The sequence below is a fragment of the Bolinopsis microptera genome, chromosome 5 (genome assembly GCF_026151205.1).
Source record: "Bolinopsis microptera isolate Bmic1 chromosome 5, MBARI_Bmic_1.0, whole genome shotgun sequence".
Lineage (NCBI taxonomy): Eukaryota > Metazoa > Ctenophora > Tentaculata > Lobata > Bolinopsidae > Bolinopsis > Bolinopsis microptera.
Window position 1 is genome coordinate 11,529,520 of NC_087076.1, and position 22,197 is coordinate 11,551,716.

The 22,197-nt window shown below is 40.1% G+C and overlaps 1 long non-coding RNA gene across 1 annotated transcript; it reads left to right on the forward strand.

Annotated features, from left to right (window-relative positions):
• The first annotated feature begins 119 nt into the window (after positions 1-119).
• Positions 120-18,555, forward strand: LOC134815777 (uncharacterized). Its single transcript, XR_010160291.1, has 4 exons — positions 120-269; positions 641-793; positions 957-1,162; positions 18,498-18,555. It is a non-coding gene; the product is annotated as an uncharacterized LOC134815777 (long non-coding RNA).
• The last annotated feature ends 3,642 nt before the right edge of the window (positions 18,556-22,197 follow it).

A 22,197-nucleotide genomic window follows, 5' to 3' on the forward strand; every position in this document is an offset into this window, starting at 1 on the left:
AAGGTCATGTCAATTTTACGCCGCGCACGCAACTCAAATCATTCTTTAATTGAAATCGTAATCAAATCGAGCGCTATCCAAAATTTTCTGCTTTATTCGACAAGTCTGAGCAAGTTTTTTGTCGTTTCGTTTCGTTTCGCTGGTTTCATGACATAAAATTAAAAATACCTGTCTTTTTAATGAGGGTTGCGTAAGAATAAGCTTCTGAACGTTTCTATGAGTTTAAACGTGTCTTGGATTCGCGGTTCCAATGCTCTGACTCTGCTGAGGTTAGCTCTGAGATAATTAGAACTTTACTTCAATTGTCGTATAAGATTTACCAGATTGCAGCAAAACTCCTAGTTAAGTGTTTCGAGCTGACAGATTTTTGTTGCTATTCCACGTTAACCACATTCATGTCACCCCCTAATTCGAAAGAAGAACATTTTTTATTAAAAAATGGTTAGATATGCAGTAAAATGTGAAGGAATATTTGACAATTGTACCTCGCACAGTGGGATCAGAAACCATTTGAAACAGAATTTGATGGCACTAACCAGGGGTAATATCATCGCAACAAATTTGTTATTCCTCCTTTGTTAAATTTAATGCAGTGCATCATGTAATATTTCGTGCAGTGCACTAAATTTAATATTTTCAGAGAACGTCTAGCCCCTAAACTCGTGGAACACAAACAGAAGCTGACCAGATCTTCATGTGCTGTTTTCATACCAGTGTGCCACAGGGAAGATAAACTAAGTTTGCTTTACACCAAGCGAACCGAAACTCTTAACTCCCACACCGGTCAAATCAGGTGTGTTATTTTGGTTATTTAATGAAGGATTTGTCGAGTGAATTTAAATCGTTGTTCACCTACCATCCATTTGTTTGGGTCTTAAATTTCTCAAGTGAAATTCCCAAAAAAATGTTTCCCAGCACCTTATGATGAAATAACCACTTTTGTAAAAAATAAATAGTTTTCCAGGAGGACGATGTGACGATGGAGAGACAGCACGTGAGACCAGTATTAGGGAGATGTATGAAGAAATAGGGACTCCTCTCCTCGCAAATTTGGGGCAATCTTTCTCGTCCTGTGGTCAGCCTCAAGATGGAGAACGTATATGCTTGCCTCGGCTACATCGGACATTTTGAGGACTTGCAAATCAAGCCATGCCCCGACGAGGTTATTTGGTTTCTAAATTTTGTTTTTAGATGGGTGTCCAGGATTCATTGTAGTAGGGATTGTAATACATTTTAAACCTAGTTATCTTTATCAGATAAGCTGGTGAATTGATATTTGAGGTATTCTCTCAGTTACCAGTTACCACAACTAAAGTCTAACACTTTATACAACTATAGCATGTCAAATGTATTGGGGTTGTTGGGTGTCACTAGATTGTTTATGTAGTCAGGTTGATGGAAGTCATCTCTTGTACTTCTCAAACCAGATTCACTGTGCTAATAATTTGTTAATTACCGATGTCAACAAAAAATGGTCCACTGCCACACAAGGGGTTATAAAGGTGAGCGGGAAAGTATTTTAAATAATTATAAATATACATTATACAATTATAAATATACATTATACAATTATAAATAAATATGTATAAAATTGTTAATAATTAGGTCTTTTACACACTCAAATTTGATATTCTTACTTTCATTTCAAAGTTTAAGAATTTTCAAGGAGTGAATTCGGAGTGGTTTTAAAACTTTTTTAATTTCCAGGCCTCACTGATTATAAGCTTGGAGCAAAAGTACCGGATACAAGGATTACAAATTGTTAATAATGGTTCTGCTTTTATGAAGTATTGGTCTTAATACGGACTATGATGTCAGACTATCAGGTTGGAATCTTTCGTTACAGATTTATCATTCGTATCTTATGACTTGTTAGCCTCATTTCCCCCCAATTAGCGAAAAAATTTCCCTCTTCTCTTTGGATTCTGAAAAGTTTCGATCTGATGAAATCGATTTAAAACAGTTTAAACTTTTTATTGCATGCTTGGAAGCTGTCATTAGAAAACAGAATGTAAAAATAATCGTTAGCCTCAATTTGCCCTCGACTAAATGCTTTCAAAATTTTATATATCGTAAACTCATAAGTTGAACTATAGATGTGGATACTGGCGGGAGGTGGAAAAACATTTGTTTTCTTTAATAGTAAGCACATGTTTCGGGCGGGTTTTGAGGTGGTGAAACACATTTGTTTACACTTTAGGCGTAAGCACATTGTTCGGGCGGTTGAAGGAAGGTGATACACCATTTTGTATTATAGAAGGGCTTGTAACAATTGTAACGCTTTCTTGTTTACCCCCTTTGAAGGGCCGAATTATTTTTCTGAAGAATAGTTCCAAAAAATAACCGAGAAAACGACCTTCTATTTAACTCATTTTGATGACTGTTTCTAACCTTAAATTGCACGAAAATTCGATTTAGCTAGGTCTCAGAAAACCTAAAAACACTTCCTTATCCCTCAAAATTGATGTTTTATAGTTGATACATGCCAACAAGCAACATTATGTTTTGATCCTTCGGTACTAATTCATGACCTAGCAGTTAAGCTGAACCGACAGTTCGAGGCAATCCTCACCTTAACTGATCAAACTGGTTACTAACCACAATTTTCAGTATAAATGTTCTTTGCGATACGTTTATTGGCAGCTTTGCAAACTTGAGTGAAGACCAGAGTACGAACACTCCGCAGGTAAGCAACTCACTTGTGGTGACTGTTCCTCACGAAACATTCTGATCCTGTAAAATTGAACAGGAGATCGTCTCCTAACAAATCGAACAGGTACTATTACAATTTTCCAGAGCACAGGCATGATCAAAGTAAAAAGAAAAACACAATGACGGTAGTTACCAACACCCACAATATAACAATCATTAATAATCAATAAACTGAATTAAAGTTTATTCTGACGACGGGCACCCTGTATGTTGCTCCGTGATCCTCAACGAGCGCCCACTTGTAATGAGGTGTTATGTCATGTGACACCGATCCGTCCAAATCACAAACAGGAAGAGTGACCTGATCGATATCGTGAGTTTACTTTCCTTATCTTTAGTTGACCTCTGTTCACATTGTTATCTCTACCACTTATCGCTTGGCTAAGGTCCGCGTGCAAATTGTTGTGACTTATATAACCGTGCCAATGGCCCACGTACAATACAAACAGTTGGGGGGGGGGGGGGGGGGGGGGGGTTTAGATAAACAACGATTTGATAGGTGTTGGTCGCTTGCGGAGAAATCGTATTATTAAAATCATTTTACTATAATATGAGGTCGCGATTCTGAACTGAGTGAGATTCCAAATGGTGGACTGTGCTTTAAGTTTACTCCAAACTGGGAAGGCAAAGGTATAATGTATAATCCATGAGTGCTTCCCTTTTCTTAACCTTAGACAGTAAAGTGTTTGAAACAGACTCTAGGGACACGACTTTCACTGACAAGAAATGAATGTTTCCGGAGGAGGCAGTATTTACAGGAGTGGACAAAGTATGGTTTACCTGGGACAGAGTTGAAGTACTAGTTCAACATGCCAACATGGTGCAGTTCATTTTACCAGGTTAGACACTCAAAATTTCATTTGTTGCTGTGTAATTTGTCATTTGCCTTTAAATATGTAAAACTTGGGAATCCTTCTCACAATTGTAATAATAAGATGTTTGTGTAACTTGAAATGTTGCACTTGACCTCAAAGTCAATGGAATTCATTTTGTGTGCGGGCTGTTTATTTTAGATGAGGATAACCGCTGCCGTTTTCTGACAAACGTGCTTCACAAGTTTCATTTAGTGCAAATTGAGGGTAAAGATTTCAATTTCTGTAATTGTACTTGGCTTGCTGCTGTCAATTTAAACTGCCACCCTATGTTTTCTAAGGTAACTTTGGTCGGACTTTGAGACCTTATGACAAGGTTTCATCATCCTAACTTTCGGACAGTGCCTCAAAATCACATATTATAGTTTGCATTTCTTAGGAAAAAGTGTTAAGTACAGTCAATCGGCTAATATACATGTTCTGATGAAAATTACCCCCCATTCAAAACCTTTGGCGTCATCGAAAGTTAAAAAACGAAAATTAGCCTAAACCTGTTGTGAGAAACATTGGTTGTAATAGGGGACACGCTGAAATTGAAATTTGAAATTTCGTTTTCTGAGAATAGTGCTTAAGTACAGGCCACATTTGATGGAACTTTATCTGCGATCATTCTGACCTAAAAATTTTACGAAATATTGATGGTGGTCGATCAAGAAACGAAAACCTCCCTTCTCCCAGCGATTTAAAAAAAATAGTCGGAATTCTACCAGCATTTCAACGAAGCGTTGATTGGTGAAAGTTGGCGATAATAAATAGATAAGTTTCTTTCTTTAGAAATTAAATTAAGAACTCAGATGAGACGTTCTTCATAAAGACCAATGATTTGCGAATTATGTGATATCGTAAGCGAGGCAAAGAAAAACAAGCGTGATAAAAATGTAACTAATTGTAAGAAATGCTGTACAAAATAAATGGTAAAAATAATACAAGAAATTGGATGATTTTTTTTAGTCAAACACTTGATTTAGATCGGATATAATCTAGGGTTTTACTATCAGGTAAGTTCATCCAGAAAATACCCTACTATCGGGGCCATAAGCCTGCACAGTTTTAACCGTATAATGTATTGTTTTTTGGGAGTAGCTATCCCCCGGGCTCTTCCTGGGCGAAAGCTATTTTGAAACTATGGAAATGAGTCTTTCGTCTTTTTTGTCTGAGAAATGGAGTGAAATGAAGGGAAACCTCGTCATTGATTTGTTTCCAATTCCATTTCTACAGACCACGGCTGAATACTTACAACTTTAACATCTTTTAAAGAGGAAGGTTCTTCAGTTTTACAACGGTTGCTTGGTTCCGTAGGAACCTTGGCACGGATTCAAAGTCTGTGCAGTTTCATGCTTTATAGCAGTACCCACTGTTCAACTGCCTGAACAAAGTCCTTATAATCATGAAGTAGACGTGATTGTTTTAATGGTCAAACTCCACTTTTATGGTGAATGAGTCTTGCACTCATTAAAGGTGTGCCCTGGCTCTAGATACTTGACCGTTATCTTGTCTAGGTCAACATATGGGCTGTTGATAATTGACATAGGGCTGTAAATAAAGTCCAACACCTTGTTTTGAGCAGAACAAATGTTGCCCCTTTTTTCCCCAAAATTGATCTCCCTGCTACCACCAATCTTGGCCTGCGCAAAAATGTTTATTGCCCCTTATCCAACGTCGAGGACACATTCTCTCTTTCCTTACTGCGAATGACTCATTCCAAAGAATCGCTAAAGGAGCTTCCGTCGGACCCCAGCCTCGCGAAGGTTTCGTTAAATGTGACAAGGGCGTCTTGTAAAAAAAAAAGCCTCCTTGTACTCCGTGCATGTGTGTTGAAAAGAAACTTCATCCATATCAACAGAGGAAAGAGCAGTGAGGCAAATCGCTTCTATCTCTTTGGTAATGTTCCTTGCCTGTCGATAAATCCCGCCAGTCTCAAACTTATTAAGAGAATTAAAAAGTTTAAAGCAAATTATGAGTATATTTTGAAAACGTTCTGCATTGACAAATCGGCAATTTGACGGTGAAGCTAGCGTTTCATGAAGTTATGGACATCACCATCGATCCGCCGGAAAATTGAGGATCTGTTAGTACCGATTATATAGTTTCAGTTGGCGAATTCAACATTTTATTAAAGTATAATGGCATTAAGACACTTTTGTGAGAAACGAGCCCGTTTTCCACAAAAGTGCTTAAGTGACATAAAGTGTTTTTTCCCAGGCAAAAGACCCACGATCACAAATTGCCTTCATAGGCCAGTTTTGGGACGTAGAAAACAATGCCACCGTTTTCAGTTCCGAAATGCACCATTTTTGAAAATAACGGCACCCGTTTTCCAAAATATTCTTAGTTACAGCACTTTTCTCAGAAAAAATGACCATTTTTTGCATTTTAGGGGGTTCCAAAAAAGGGGGGGCTTTTGGGGGGTCGGCGAATGTATCCAACGGTCCTCAGGGATAGTTCTTGACCCAAAAACAAAAAGTTTAGACCAAAAGCCCGAAATTTCCAAAATGACTTTTGTCAGGAAAACGGAGCACGGAAGTTCACGTATTGATTAATCGATCACGGGTTATTGGTGCGCTGTTTGGAAATGTGTTCATGTGGACCCCTCTTAAGTTCGTATACCTGCTGCATTTTATTTCGGATCATCTGGGTTTGACTGTACCGCTATTAAAACTTTCTATTCGAAATATACTTGTAACTGAATGTTAACTAGCAGATATTTTAGCTGGTACGTACTTATCGTATGTAATTCTTGGCCACATGAACGGTCCTTTACTTTTAGGCCCGAAAACTGAAAAACGTACTCCATCGTTAAATGGTGCTACTGCAAAAATAACTCTGTTTGTCTGTTTGAATCCATGCTACCACATGATTATGTGTCATGCTTAAAAATTAACTGTGACGTAAAACACTAGCGTGATCCGCGTCCGGTTTCGTTCAGGTGGACCCCCTCTTTAGTTTGTTTCCTGCTGCATTTTATTTTGGATTCATGGGTTAGAGCTTTGCTGTACGCTATTAAAATTTCTATTCAAAATCCTGCATGCAGTTACTTTGTTTCTGTATATTCAAACATTCTACCTGTTGAGCTTGGTGCTGGAATATACGGTGCACCGTAAAAACGAACTAAAGAGGGGTCCTCTGAAAACCATTTCAACAGCGCACTTATTACCCGTTATCGATTTTTCATTACTTGGAAATTCCGTGTTATCTTCATCTAAAATGAACACCCGCACACAAAATGAATTCCATTGACTTTGAGGGCAAGTGCAGCATTTAATTATTTAATGTTACACAAAAACTCTTATATTACAATTTGCGAGAAGGATTCCAAGTTTAATATTTAAAACGGCAATGGGACTAATTTACACAGCACAAATTGAAATTTTGAGTGTCTAACCTGGTAAAAAATGGAACTGCACCATGTTGGCATGATGAAATAGTACTTCAACTCTGTCAGGTATACCATTACTTGTCCTCACTGTATACTGCCTCCTCTGAACATACAGTTCTTGTCAGTGGAGTCGTGTCCTAGATTATGGTTTTCAAAAAACTTACTGTCTAAGTTAGAAAAGGAGATGCACCTCATGGATAAATTTTACATTATTCTTTGTTCAGTTGGTGTAAAATTAAAGCACAGTTCATCATTTGGAATCCTCCCACTCTCAGTTCATAATCGAGGACCTCATATTAGTAGTAATGTTTTAATAATATAATCTCCGCAATTTAAAACAATTACCGAAAACATGCTTAACTAAAAACAATGTTATGTTCAGTTCATGTTGAACGGTTAGCATCACAGTCAGTTGGCAGGGAGCGACCAACACACTAATTTCAAGATCGGTTTGTTTATCTTAAACCCCCCCCCCCCCCCCCCCCCCCCCCCCCCCCCCCCCCCCCCCCCCCCCCCCCCCCCAACAGTTTTAGTATTTGTAGTGGGCAATGGGGCACTGGTTTTATAAGTAACTTAGTACAAACAATCACCACTATTTCAAGTTCATGACGTAATCATGGCGTGTTTTCCGCGGTGCAGATATTGCACGCGGACCTTGCCAGCCGATATGTGGTAAGAGATTAACAATGTGAAACAGAGGGTTCCAAATAAAGATAAGGAAGTAAAACACACGATAATCGATATGGTCACTCTTCCGTTTGTGATTGGACGGATCGGTTTGTAACATGAATAACACCTCGATTACAGTGGTTCGCTCGTGAGGTATCACGGAGACTTCAGGGCTGCCCGGTCGTCAGATATATTTTAATTCAGTTGTTAGTATGATTGTTATATTGTGGTGTTGGTAAACCTACCTTCATTGTGTTTCTTTGACTTTGTATCATGCTTGGGCTTGGAAATTGGGATAGTACTGTTTGATTTGGTTTAAGGTGCGATTCTCCTTGTTATATGTTACAGGATCAGAAAAATGTTCGTTGGGAACAGTCACCAAAGTGAGTTTTGCTGCTTACCTGCTGTTGGGTTATGTACTCTGGTCTTCACTCAAGTTCCAAAGCTGCAATAAAACGTATTCGCAAAGTACATTTATATCTGAAAATTGTTGGTTGTACCAGTTTGATCAAGTTAAGGTGGATTGCCTCGATCTGTCGGGTTAGCTTAAACTGCTTAGGTCATGAGTAGAACCGAGGATCAAAAATATGTTGCTTGTTGCTCGTATCAAACTGTAAAACATCAATTTTGAGGGATAAGGAGCGTTTAAAGGTTCTGAAACCTAGCTAAATCGATTTTTCGTGAAATTTTCAGGTCAGAACCAGTCATGCAAAATGAGTTAATTAGGAAGGTTTTTCGATTTCGCGGTTATATTTTTGAGCTTTCGTTAAGAAATAATTACGGGGCCTTCCAAAGGGGGGTTAACAAGAAAGCGTTACAAGTGTTACAAGCCTTCTATATACAAAATGTGTATCCTCCTCTTCAAACCGCCGAACTTTGTACTTACCCTAAAAGTGTAAACAAATGAGTTTCACCTCCTCAACCCGCCGATATCATTGTGCTTACTATAAAGTAAACAAATGTGTTTCACCTCCCCGCCAGTATCCAATCTATAGACATGTGAATATTATATTGCATATCTTAAAATTCTAGCTGTGACTATCTTCTAAAGTTAAATTGGGGAAAAAACGTGGTCCATTTCGTGCGAACGTTTCTAAGACAATCACCTGAGTAATTCTTATTTATAAGATTTATACAACATTTACCAAAATTTTGCGTGTGAAATGGTAATTTACACAAATGTTTGCAGGTCTTGTTTGAAAGAACCGCTCTGATGACTCTGCTGAGTCAAGATCCCAAACGAACTTGTTGGAAAGCTATCAATCGGAAAATCGAAGCTAAAGAATCCAACCGCAGATAAAACGTGGGACAGAGTAAAGGTTGGTTTAGATTCGCCAATTTATCATAAGTTTATCATAGTTGCAGTAAAACCTCTATACCGTGCCTCTCCATACCGGGTACCTTGAAATACTCGGCCTCTTCATTTCTCCCATAGTTTTAATCATTTAGCGTGTTTCGATATTTCGCGAAAATAATGTGATTTTTCGGCTGGCGGACTTAGAGGAACCAAGTGACTTGAACACTATACCTGTTTCCTTCCTCTTGCGATGAATAATGTGGAGGTAGGCATGATGATTGTGGATAAAATGCTGTACTATTGTCTTCCATTTCAAGTATTCATATCTAAGATTTAGGCATGACCTTTCGTTTCCCAGCAGGAACCCGGTATAGAGAGGTTTGACTGTAATACGTTATATATCACTATACAATATATTGAATAAAGCTCAGCAACAAACTTATCCCATGCAGACAGATAATTATCAAATTTCATTGCAACTTTACGGTGGATTGTAGCAAATAATCATTAAATTGCAATGTATGCTTTATCTCTTCTCGTCTAAGCGACTTATTGCATCTATCTCTCTATCTCTCTCTCTCTCTTGGTTACGGTCAACGGTTTCTGGCCTCATACTGTAAGAGGGAAGCCTTCTCGCCGTGCCCAAAGAATGCAACTCCTGCTAGTACACGCCAGGTCTCCCAAAGTATATACATAAAATATAAATGAATAAATATCTCGCAACAGGACCTCTTAGAGTCTTGAAAGCTGTCAAACCCATTTCGTTGTGTACTTCAGCGGGCAGACAAGGGTTCTCCGAGCAAGTCAACGCCTGGGATTTGGTGGTCTCTATGCGGAGGTCGGCCTAGGATGGGTTCTGATTGGTTTTAGTGTAATGCCTGATGTGAAATACTTAGGGGTTACCACAGAGATCTTACTTTTTTCTAGTCTTTTGGACTGTTCCACTAATTTGGATGATGTGGTTGAGTTTTACGGTTGTGAATTTCCTCCATTGTAAGAAGAGGTTTACCAAAATCCTCATTATGGAGTTTATCTGGCTGGATGCATTCACAGAGGAAGTGCTGGGAATGTCTGCTTCCCCTGGGCAGTGTTTGCAGTTTGGGCGTCTCCCAAAGTTGACGTTATTTTGCCACAATCTGGAAGTAAGCTAGTGGGCGCGACTGAAAGTAGCCATGTTAGCCATCTGATGTGAGTTCCTGAAAAATATTACGATTCCTGTATTTGTATTTGTGAAAAAACAGGTCGAGAGGAATTTTTCCTTAATCACTGGACTGCAACCTGTTGCACTTTTGAGGTGAGTTTGAGAGTTACTCCTTGGTTGGCTATTGTTGATGATGACTTCCGGTAGTGGGAGGAAAGGTTCGGTCCTATGGGGATACTGCTGGATCCTCCCTTGCGAGTTCGTCAGCCATTTCATTACCGTATACCTCCTTCGTGTCAGGGACCCACCTAAGTTCTTACTCGGTGAGAGGTACCTAGTTTGTTGGTCAAGCGATGTCCAGCACTAGTCTGGAGCTGATATTCGACTCATATTAGTGCTGTTTAAGCGCTTTGAGTGAGGCATGGACTCTGAGAATTGGCTAATGGTTGATGATGTTCTATGTTATCAATTGATCCAGGATACCATGTGGAGCGCAAAGAGCTCACATTGAAAAAAAATGTTGCCAGCATGCAAGTTGGTCACTGACTCTGTGGTATTACTGTGTTCCTTTAATGACATAGAATTCGATATAGCTGATGGCATATTTCCTGTCCTGAATAATTACTTGAAAAACGTCGGTACAGGTGGTAGCCTTGGGGAAGCGACTTATTTGTAATAAGAGAAGATAAGATTTGTTCCAGAAAGTTCTACTGCTACACCCACTAACAAGGGCAAATTAGCTTGTTCACGCTTGACTAGTTCCCCCAACAGGTGGTTTGTACACAGCGTTTAACAAGACAATACAGTTTGGTTTTTCTTGTCTCCTGTTGGAGAATTCCTCAAAGGAAGTGAGCCGAGAAACAATGCTTTGAGTAACCATAGCGTAACGGATCACGGTAACCCTGGCAACGATTCAGAGCAGACTGAAACACGTCTAGTAATGCATGTATTTAACATTGTAGATTGAATCAAGCTGTATTCATGAAATTATTGTATGTTTAGGGGTGTGGTAGATGCTGATTTCAAGTTGTTTCAACAGATTAAATTTTGATAGTTGAGAGCCTAGATCTATTTTCAAATTTAAAAGTAATGTATACACTTTCAGGTAAACGACGTTTAGGTGCTCGTCCGAGCAGGAAACTGTCAACTTTTTATCAAATGTTTTCCAAGCAAACCTCTCTCTCCTAATATTCTTCCAACAAACCAGTCTGTACATTTCTTTTCCGGACAAAAAACAAAACCCCAACTGTGTCACGCCCATCGCGCTGTTCCTCGGTATAATGGGCACTATGTCCAACGGAACTGCTTCGAAAATTCTGCAAACTAGGAAGCAATATAGTGTTCCCCTGAACAAATACCATGGTAATCCAGAAGGAGGGAATAAACGCGTGAAATGTGTGAGTGGCCACGGTGGGGTTACCTCCTCGTGTTCTGTCTCGTTTACCACCAAGCGGGGATAAACCCCACATGTATCACCTGGCGGCAGTGTGGCTGTCTTGACGGTGTTCCTCTCTGGTAAGACCCTGGTGTACCTGTGCCCCCACTTTGCGGGCCATGACTCTTGTACGGCGGATCTGTTGTTTGCTGAAGCGAGTCTTGGGACAAAAAGAAGGTCTTGTTATCTGCCATTCGTTAGTGTAGCTGGGGAGAAAACATCTTTATTTGGAGGGGGATACTACCAGGGTTAGGGAACTTAAAGTGGGTGGCTTTTTCGGGATCTTAAAGTTCCTCGGGGGTATGAGCAAAGTGGATGTAGCAGTTTGCACTTAGAGAAAAGGGAACTGTATGTTATAGAAGGGTGGAGATAAAGGGGAGATAGGAGAGATAGGATGGTGGTGGTAGACGAGGGTCACTGGTGGAGACTCCTCACGGGGGTATCTTCTAGAACTCCTCATCACCAAAACTCCTCTACCACTCCAGGCAAGAAAACTCGTCCTCTTCCTCCCTAAGAATAGTGGGAAGAGTGCTACCCTCCATAACCTGGACCTACTGAGCCGTGTGGCTGGACGCAGCACTTTACACATCTGACTTAGACAGTTCCCCTGACCCAGCTGGTGAGATAGGGAACATTGTGCACGACTTAACAGGGAAAAACCAGTCAGAGAACTCCCTTTCCCTTCCTCACGAAACATATCACCATTCCTTTGTCAAGGAAGTCCTCCTGTCTGGACACAACGTCCTTATAGTCTGTTCTACTAAAAGCTTGGACTGAGAAACTCTGTGATTGATAGCAGGTACTCTACTCAACAAATACCCCCGCTTTAGACCAGACCTTGGTGTTGAACGCGGAGGGTTTAAAGGAGATATCTCAGAGCTGCGCAGGTTGCCCATGACTTGTGGGACCCTGTGTTAGAGGCGGTGTGTGAGACGTGGCATTGCATACCACACGCGGTGGGCTCGATATTCAGGAGAGAGAGGTGGTAGAAGCAGGGATCCGGAGAGTGTTATCAGGGGTCCTGTAGCCACCAGTACTCTGAGTGCGGGAGTTAACCTTCCTGCTAGTACGAGTCTTAATCAGGTCCCAAAGTTCGGTCCTTCTTTACATGTCACCCTGGTGTACCAAAACTAGATGTCAGGAGAGGGGGAGGATGGGGGTTGATGAGGCGGGGGACTGTGTTCTTATCTTGTACACCCAGGAAAGGGGCGCTATCGACAAGATCGTATCTTATGTCATTGAATCCTGATCTAGCTGTTGGGCGGGAACAGACCTTGGAGCTGCAATGAAGAGGGAGCAATGTTAGAGGATAATCGCTGGTGGGATAGGTTCTAAGACTCATGAGGTTACTGAGTACTTTCAGAGCACTGTTTGGCGGCAGAACAGAAACCACTGCCCTGAAATTTTAACTTCAAGCTTAGAATTTATAGTGAATATGTTTCAATTAAGCAGGAGAAAACTCTGAAGGTGAAATGGTTTACACGGGGCGACAAAGTTAGGTTTTGGTACCTTGAAACTAGCCCTTCCACCGAAGAGGCTCTAGATCGCTATCTATCTTGTGAAAGGCGAGGACGGAACTTTAAACTTGGAGGTCTGATGCAGCTGGTTTTGAAGTACCTCCGTTATCTGTTTCAAGGAATGGGCAACCCCAGATTGGCTTCTTTCACTCAATGTGGTCTAACCTGTCTCTGCCTACAAGAGATCAGGTAACAATGGGTTGTTGGATGAAGGGTAACCTGGTTGGGGGCTGCCTCTGGCACGCCCCTACTCGACAGAAACAGCAGTAACTTAAACTTCAGTTTTCCTTGCGGCTTCATTGCTGCCCTGGGCGTTATTAGAGTCGATCGAGGAGATACCCATAGATCGGATAGCTATATTAAATAACTCACCAACAGAGGTCTGCTCCAATCCTTACAAACAGCCGCCTCCTCTACGCCGCCAAGTTGCCGTGTTCTGTGGGAGACTGGGTTCGAACTCTGGGGGACATTGCTATTGAATCTACAGTGAGCTGTTCAGTGGGGTACAGAAGGAGTTGTGTGATCTGGTCAGAGTACGGCTTCTCACTGGACCTCTAGCCAGGGTACTGTACAATGAAGGGTACACTGGTGTTGCTAAACTCCTCCCTCGCTGATCAGGACAATAAAAACACTGCTACTAAGGAGTGTTGCCTGTTAAAAGACAAGGAGGGTGACTAAGGGAGGAGTTGGTTAAGATAAGAGGACATGGTCTTACTGTAGCTGAGGCTGCTACGTAGTCATAGAATAGCTGAGGTGCTCAAGGAGCTCCTGCAGGAGGGACCTGGCTCAGATGGACTTCAAGGGTAGGACTTGTCGGGACATTCTTTTAAAACTATAGATAAGAGAAAAAAGTCACATGGACGGAGTTATGCTCTTTATCAGGGTGAGGTTGGGAATCTTCCCGCTGTAGGGTGGAGAAACACTTCGGATTAGTGCTAGTGCTGTTAACTGACTTGACATCATTGTTATGGAGATTCTGTTATCCTCACCCACAGAACAACTCAATCTGTAATACTTAGAGCGTCCTCTAAGCGGAAATCCAGTTTAGTTGGACACTAGGAGAGGGCCAGAAACATCTAGTAAAGGCTAGAAAATGTTAGAATTAACGAATCGACATTTCTTCTTCATTCGACGAATTCAATTTTGTCGCCTGGGTTTTTCGTGAAGTAGGATAAAGATTTGGCTGGCCAGCGTAGAGAAGGATGCTTAAAAAGGAGTCTCCTAACGAACGAGTATGTGTCCCGCAAAATTATCCTCTAAAAAAGCAGAAAATAGGGGAGCCCAGCTAAAATCGCCTCTGAATTTAAAAACAATTCCCGACTAACCAGTTGAACCAAAGTAAGACAGTTTTTATTTTTACAGAGGATGATAAGCATAGTATCAGTAGTCTGGATACGTGGAACCGTACCAATGAGGGGACAGGAGAGGTGGTCGTTTGGGCAGATGGATGACATGACGTCCCTCCTCTCCTCCCTTCTCATCCTCACTCTCTGCTTACTTACGCAACCTGACTCTCCTCTTATCCACTGTGAGTAATTCCAGCAGGTGAGGCTCCTTACGCCACCCCTTCAAGAAATAGCTAAGACTAAAAACTGTGTGAGTCACCTCTACCTCTAGCTATTCTATTGTAGATGTTTCAGGGGACCGGGGCATGTTTGAATTGTTTTTGTTGAGGAACTGAGAAAGTAAGTCTCAGTACTCATATCAGTAGCGGGGATCACGTGATGGCTCAGGAACAGTTCTCCCGCCAATAATACCCTCTCTTTTGCTGAGAGTATCGGAGAAGCAGCGCAACAGTGTTGGAGAGTACTCAAGTTGTAGGGATTGCCTTTCTGTTGGGGTGGTATGGAAAGGTATTACGTTTGTTTAGAGGAGGATGTAGAAGAGCCCCTGAGTTATCAGGTTGTACTCCAATGATACTTCTGAACTATCTCTGGAGATGGTGGGGGTCCAGACTTTATCTGATATTTTTACAACAGGTCTCATTGGACACAGCTCTTTTTTAGACATGTCGTTTAACGAAAAAGTAGCGCATGCGAGAAGTAGATATCAGAGAATAAGGGTTCGTATCAGGACTCATGAAATTCTAGAACTTCCCTTGACTTCTTCTATAGAAAGAAGATGTGAGGGACTGTTATGGTAGCGGCCTGGTTACTGACACTACAACTTTCAAACCCTAACAGTGTGTCTCTAGTGGACAATTTATCCCTGAAGTTGCTATAGAGTTGTGGGATGAGGAGACAGCTGTGTTCCAGTGTTCAGTACTCCTCGAGTAAGGGTGCTTTAGACGCCTTGTAGGCTGGCACATCCACAGTACGTTAGAAAGTGAACTTAAGAATACGGAAAAAATTGTTGTTATCTTACAAAGAAGTAGGAGTGTCCCTGTATTCGTGTTTCTAGCTCGTATGGATGCTTAGGGTTAGGGTTTTCTGTTGAAGAATATGGGAAATCAGTGACAGCTGATGCACGGGCACCATATGGAGCGGCTGGAAAATCTAGCTTATACATTAGCCCACACTACTTTCTCCTTTCTCCCTAGTGAGCTGTCAGGAAGTACTGTTCAGCAAATTCACCTGCCACCACACGATCTAAGAAACCAGCTCCTAGATGCACAGAGCGCAGGAGGAGTTCTTCAGCACCAACAGGAGGTGCTAACTCGCCTGTCTCCCTCACCCGCTACCCGCAGTAGTGCTATTATGGAGGAAGATATCCAGTGCTCTGAGCAGGACTATGTTTGCCACTTCAGTCTGCCATCGTATGTGTACAGGTTGAAATTGAACAGGGGTACACCTCAATTATCTGAAACGTACTCCTTACTGGAGGAGTCAGTTTAGGGAGCTAACGTTCGAACATCCCAAGGAGTTTGCCACTAGACTTTCCTGACTATCGCAAAGTGAACAGGACAGTAGCTTTACAGCAGGGAGCGCATGTTTGCGCAGTTCTAAAACCTATGTTTGAGCGTGTGATGGTTGTGTGTTAGTTGCTGCTGATTACTCTCAGTTAGAAACTGAGAAATATTAGGGCACATGAGCGGGGATAAGAAAGTTAAGAGACCCTCGTCAACCCGAACAGCGGAGGAGGATGTGTTTTAAAGCAGTGGCAGCTGGGTGGAAACAGTGTTCTGTCTCCGATGGGACCCCGAGCAGAGAGCTCATGCTAGCCTGATCTGTTATGGTATCTTGTATGGAATGGGGTCTGTGAGTCTGGCTAAAGAGTTGGGCAGCTCTGAAGAAAGAGGCAAGGGGAGTTGTGGAGGCGTTTAAACACAGATACTCGGTCTGGAGGAACTACATCCCAAAACAGTTAATATGTGCCAGAAGAAAGGTAAGTGGAGACGATCTTACACAGAGTGCCGTTTCTACCCAACATATACAGTGATTCAAGCCCGGCGTGCAGGCGCAGCGCAGCGCCAGGCAGTCAACACCACCATACAGGGATCTGCTGCTGACATGTGAAAGGTGGCCATGGTGAATATTGTACAGACAACTTCCTGGGGAACAAGTATCCTGACACCGCCTTAACCCACTCCCAGAGACAGGACGTTCCGTCCTGATGCGCAGGCATCGTGACGGGCAGCGCCGGCGTGGCGTTACTTGGTTCTTCAGCTTCACGACGAGCTGATCTTACGAGGTTAGAAAATAATATGGGAATCAATTTATTTCGACATTTATGCGTGAAACTATGTGAACTATCAAGTTTCATATCCAATTTCGATTGTTTTTTATGGTTTTTTTTGCTGATTGGTATTGCAGATCGTCAAAAAACTGTTTTCAGTTTCCAGATTATAATATCAACCCAAATTCCTGGTTCTGGTAATTGGTTACATTTAAGATGTTTAAAATTCAGGTTTAGGGGGGTGATGCAAAACGTAATTAATGTTCGTATTCCATAAAAACCCAACTGACATTACATTAAATTGACATTAATTGACATTAATTGACATTAATTGAATTAAATTGACCATTAATTGACATTTAATTGGACATTAATATTGTCTTGAAATTTGAGATTATCATTATTCCGATTTAAATATCAAGATATTCACGTCTATGTAGTTTAGACCGGTTCAAAAAAAACAAAATGTCCTTGAATTAATTATGAGTATGTTCTTATCTGTGGATCCTAGGTTCAAAGGACCACAACAAAAAATTTAGCTTCAAACTATTCGCATCTTCGGTCCCCACCGGCCACGCCCTATTTTATTGGTTTATTATACAGGTTAAAAATATCTAGGAATCGGCTTTTTTAGTATGAAGGGGTAATGTTAGCTGTTTAAGATTGTTATTCAAAAATAAATTATGAAGGCATTTCGTTTAATGCGGGTTTTAGTTCTGATGGATGTTGAGAACCACTCCCTTGGTGGCCCGCCCATTTAGAAAATTAAATTTCGAAAACTTTATTATTTTAGTTTTATTGTTTAATGATCTTGAATTTTACATTTCCATTTCCATATGTGATAGTAGTGAATAAATTGATGTAGAAAGTTTCTAAAAAGTGCTAAAAATCTGGTAGGAACTACATAAATCTCTGGTCGAAAAATTATCGTGTAATTACTGTCAGTTTCCAAAATTTTGCAAAACTGAATTGAACATCAATTGACATTAATGACATTAATTGAATTAATTGACATTAATTGACATTAATGGACGTTGCATACCCCCCAGGTTTAGTTACTGTAAATTAAAATCGATAATGTAAAGTTGTGTTCTTAAATTCCATTATTGTTCCAGGTCAACTCACAAGATTTAAAATTGTTGCTTAAGCTTCATAAAAAGAGGAGATGGAGAATGTCTTGATCCTGAAATGTTAACTTGCAGTTCCAATCAACCCATATACCCCTAGCTAAATGAAAGAGATGGGCATGTAAGTCCGGACGCGATACTGATTACTAAGTATATTACTACTCATCACTAGCCCCCTCTCTATCCCGCTCACCCCGACGATACAATGAAGCTTGACCTGCGCTTGCTATCATTTGTCCTTGCGATTCATTCATCTGAACCATTCTCTTTACATCACGATCGGGAACCCTGTTTCTTAAGATAAGCATTGATAATAAGTAGTGTTTGGATATTTATTTATTGTTTTTGTAGTGTTTGAATATTTATTTTCTCTCCATTTTCAGATATATTTCTTATCCCGCTTTACACTTGATGTGTATTAATCATAAACTTCATAAATGGTAAATTTTTTTTATAGATCAAGATTTTCAAAAGTTTTTTAAAAGAAAAAAGTTTTCAATTATTTTTACTTATTTTAAAAGTTTGATGTTTGTTCGTTCTAAGTCGTGGTTTTTTTTAAAATGAGTGGTAAAAAATATTTGAAATCCTTTTTTTATCAGAATTCGATAAAACTGACTTCTGGACCTTATTGAAACCTAATATACCTGGAATTCGGGGTACACCTCCAAGTTCAATAATATATATACTCTATATTAACACCCTAATATGTACGTAATCACGCTCTGTATTACCTCAGGTATCACACGTGTTCACAGTACCAATAGAAGAGTTAGTACACCACGTGCCAGAGAAAACTACACAAAACCAGGCGCTCCCAGCGTCAATGGTGATGTTAGCAGGATCGGTACAAGGCAGAGTCTAAAGAGCAGCTTCGACAGAGCTGAAAAACTATAGAAGGAAATAAGTGTGATAGGAGATTATTGATGCCTGTATTTCCTTCACCTATAGCTGCAGATCTGATATATGGGGTCATACTGCTGTAATGACTGATGGGTGTGTTATATGCTGCTTTCATGAAAACATGGCTACAAAAAACACGATTTATCCTGGGGGAATTGGTTTTAAATTATAGAGAGCAGGAAAATGGCTTATATTTAATTATATTTGCTGCGGTTTATTGGGGAGGGTGACGACTAACGAGTGGTGACAGGGTTCGTTAATGTACACTCTGTGTACTGGAAACACAATGAGATTAGTCAATAATCTGCAGCTCGTTCTTTGACATTCAGAGAATATGTAGATATTGGGATTGTAGGTCATGATTCAATGTATCAGATTTCTTTACAATCTTTTTCGTTAGGATATTCAGTAGTTAATATTTTTATATTTGAGAGGATGATCTTTAACTAGTGAAGATACTAATTATTTCTTAGCAGAATAATGTCATAATGTTAATTGATATCCGTTTTCAGTTTTATTTTTGATTTGTAAACGTTATTTAAGGACATATTATTTGCCAATAGATTAAAAGTTACGCTAACGCTAACCGCAGATTGTTGAGACTAAATTGAGGTTTAATAGCTCAATGGTTATCCAATTATTCTCATTTAATGCTCGTTTTATTGCAATCATTAACATATCTTTCAAATCAGGATTGTTATTATCGTTCAAGTGTTGTACGCTCGTGGTCGAATCTTAGCAACCAACTATTCCTCTCGTTTCTTAGCAACGTCAGTGTTGTTTCACAATCCATAGAACACAATTGTGTGATTCAGATCTTTACTAACAACGCCAAGTAACCATGACAAAACGAAACTCACTTCGGTTACCAGGACTATCACCAGAATCAGAAGAAAAAAAAACAATAAACAAACGAGAGCAATGTAAGGAGGTTTTCGAGCGAGTGGCCGACACATACGATTTAAGAACGATGCTATGTAACTCGGAAGTTACACCGATTTGGAAGGAACATTTTTTTACATCAGCAGCTCCAAAACCAAAATATAAATGTCTGATGTAGCGTGTGACTAGAGGGACGGGGGGCATTGCCTTCAAAAACTTCATAATCACATGAGTAACATAAATAGGGACTGTGAGAAAATAGTTGGGTGTGATATCAAAAACAAGGAGTGTTGAGAAGTGGGTCAGGAGAGAGCAAGGGAGTTCAGGGCTGGGATGTTATTATTGGTTGGAAGGAAATGCGGAGCTGTTAGGAACCTCCGGGACACACCCTTTGATTTTACACGATAGCGTATGGCATTAGAAACTGCAACACATGAGAAAAGTGGTAGAGGAGGGCGTTCAGAGTGTTGAAACCCGGCGGTAGATTTATGTGCTTGGAGGGTTTTGTGAAGGTTAATAAACCTGATTTATTCAAGTTTATGCGAAGTATCTCACGATGTCATAACCAGTTTTTGGGGCAAGTTATTGCAGGGATTTTGGAAATCTTATCAGTATTTAGTGAGTGTATTAGAAAGTTTCTAAATCAGGAAAACGTTTGCTGAAATGATTGTGTTGCCGGTTTGTTTTTGAGATTGTCGAGTTATGGAAAACTTAACTTTCGGTGTATGCCATACATTTTGGTTATAAACTTTAAGTTTAGTGAATTTTGAATGGTCTGTAAATAATGTTTGTTTCGCCGGGTAAAAATTTTAATTGGACAGTGACCGAAACTTGTGTAATGAAAGTAAGGGATTGGGTTATCAAAACTTCTACTTTAAAGTAAATCATAAATTTATATTCTAAGTTATTCACTAAAACACTCGATTTTCGATCTTTTTATTTGGAACAGATTTGTCGAAAGTCCTTCTGCCACTGTGGTATCAGTCATACTGTTTACGTTGCGCACGATAAAGTTTACTGTATATAAAGTTTAAATGCGTATGGCTAGCATTTGCAAAACCATGCTGCGCGTCGAATTGTACTGAAGTTTTGTTAATTGGCTGACTAGATTTTCAAGTAAAACCCGCCCTAACATCTTATATCTCTAGGAAGGACGAATAAGAATTCTACACTGGTCACTGTACCCCGCAAAAATCACCATGGCTCTGGACAGTGGAATATTTGTTCTGGTTTGCTCTTTATTCTTCGTATTTTTAGCTCTGCTCAAACAGAATGTTCTCGTCTTTGTTTCCCAAAATCTCGACGGCCGAAGGAATATGACTCCTCAGCAAAGAGCATTGTTTGAAGCTTATGACATTGATAATAACGGGGTTATAGATCAAGACGAATTCTTACTCATAGCATCTAATGTGCTTCCTCAAAGTGAAGACAGTGGTGACAACTTTGAACCAAATCTTGATGAGACTTACTTGAAAATACTAATTAACTTTGAGGGAAATACTGACTTTCCATCGGTGAACAAAGAGATCGAATTCAGTACCTCAACGTTTTCTTTATTTATCCCAAGTGAAGTAGTTTTAGGATTTAGTTGGGTATTATATGAAGGTTCCAGAACCGCCCCGACAGCCTACTACTCGTCCCCTGTCCGATCTGTCTTTGCCCACTATCCTCTCTACCAACTATTCAGACACATACACTGGAACGCTGTGTTTGATACCAACTACCGAGCCCCTGTCAGCTACGCGCTTGTAACCGGGATATCAGACTCCCACTTCAGAGTTAACTTTATTATAAGTGTCGAGTACCAGCTAGCCGTGCCTCTCAACAAACCCTCCTGGTTTGTTTTATGTGATCCTTGTGAGGACGGGACTTGCGATAGATCTCAGTGTGAGTTAGTTGGGGAGGCTATCTTCACACTTGACACTCAATTGTTGGAATATTTTGTTGTACAATGTGGAGGAAGTCAGTGCAATGATCCTGGGAATAAAGTTAAAATCTCCAATCAAGGTGTTGCTTACCGATATAAAATACAACATAACAAGGTGTTGACTTTCCCTGTTAGCGAGGAAGTGGGCGTGTCCTATGAGTGGCACCAGGTTCTTGATGAGTGGGTAAAAGTACTTAAAGATTCTACTAAACCATAATGTTAATCACTGTCAAGCAAAAATACTGGCCGCTAAATTGATCTCCTAATACAACCTTACTTCAGATCAAGGTTGTTAAATACGTATTAGGAGGGAATACGTATTGGAATACGAATACGTATTAATCCTCGAAAATTGACGTATTACGAAAATTTCGATAAGCTAACATTAATTTCGCAAAAAATGTTAGCTTATCGGATTATCCATAAAATTTGATTACAAATTTAAGTTATCATGTATAACTGCACTCCTTTAATGCATGATCGATGATGAGGTTGGCGCGCAGCTGTAATGTTTAATTTTGACAAATCAGCGTATTACGGCGTATTATGGCGTATTCGTGGACGTATTTAACAATCCATAAAAATTACCGTATTACGGCGTATTACGACGTATTCTTTATTAGAACCGAATACGTCGTATTCTTTCACGAAAATTTGACGTATTTAACAACCTTGCTTCAGATTACCACAAATCTATCTTTTATATTTCATCATATTTTTATTAAAG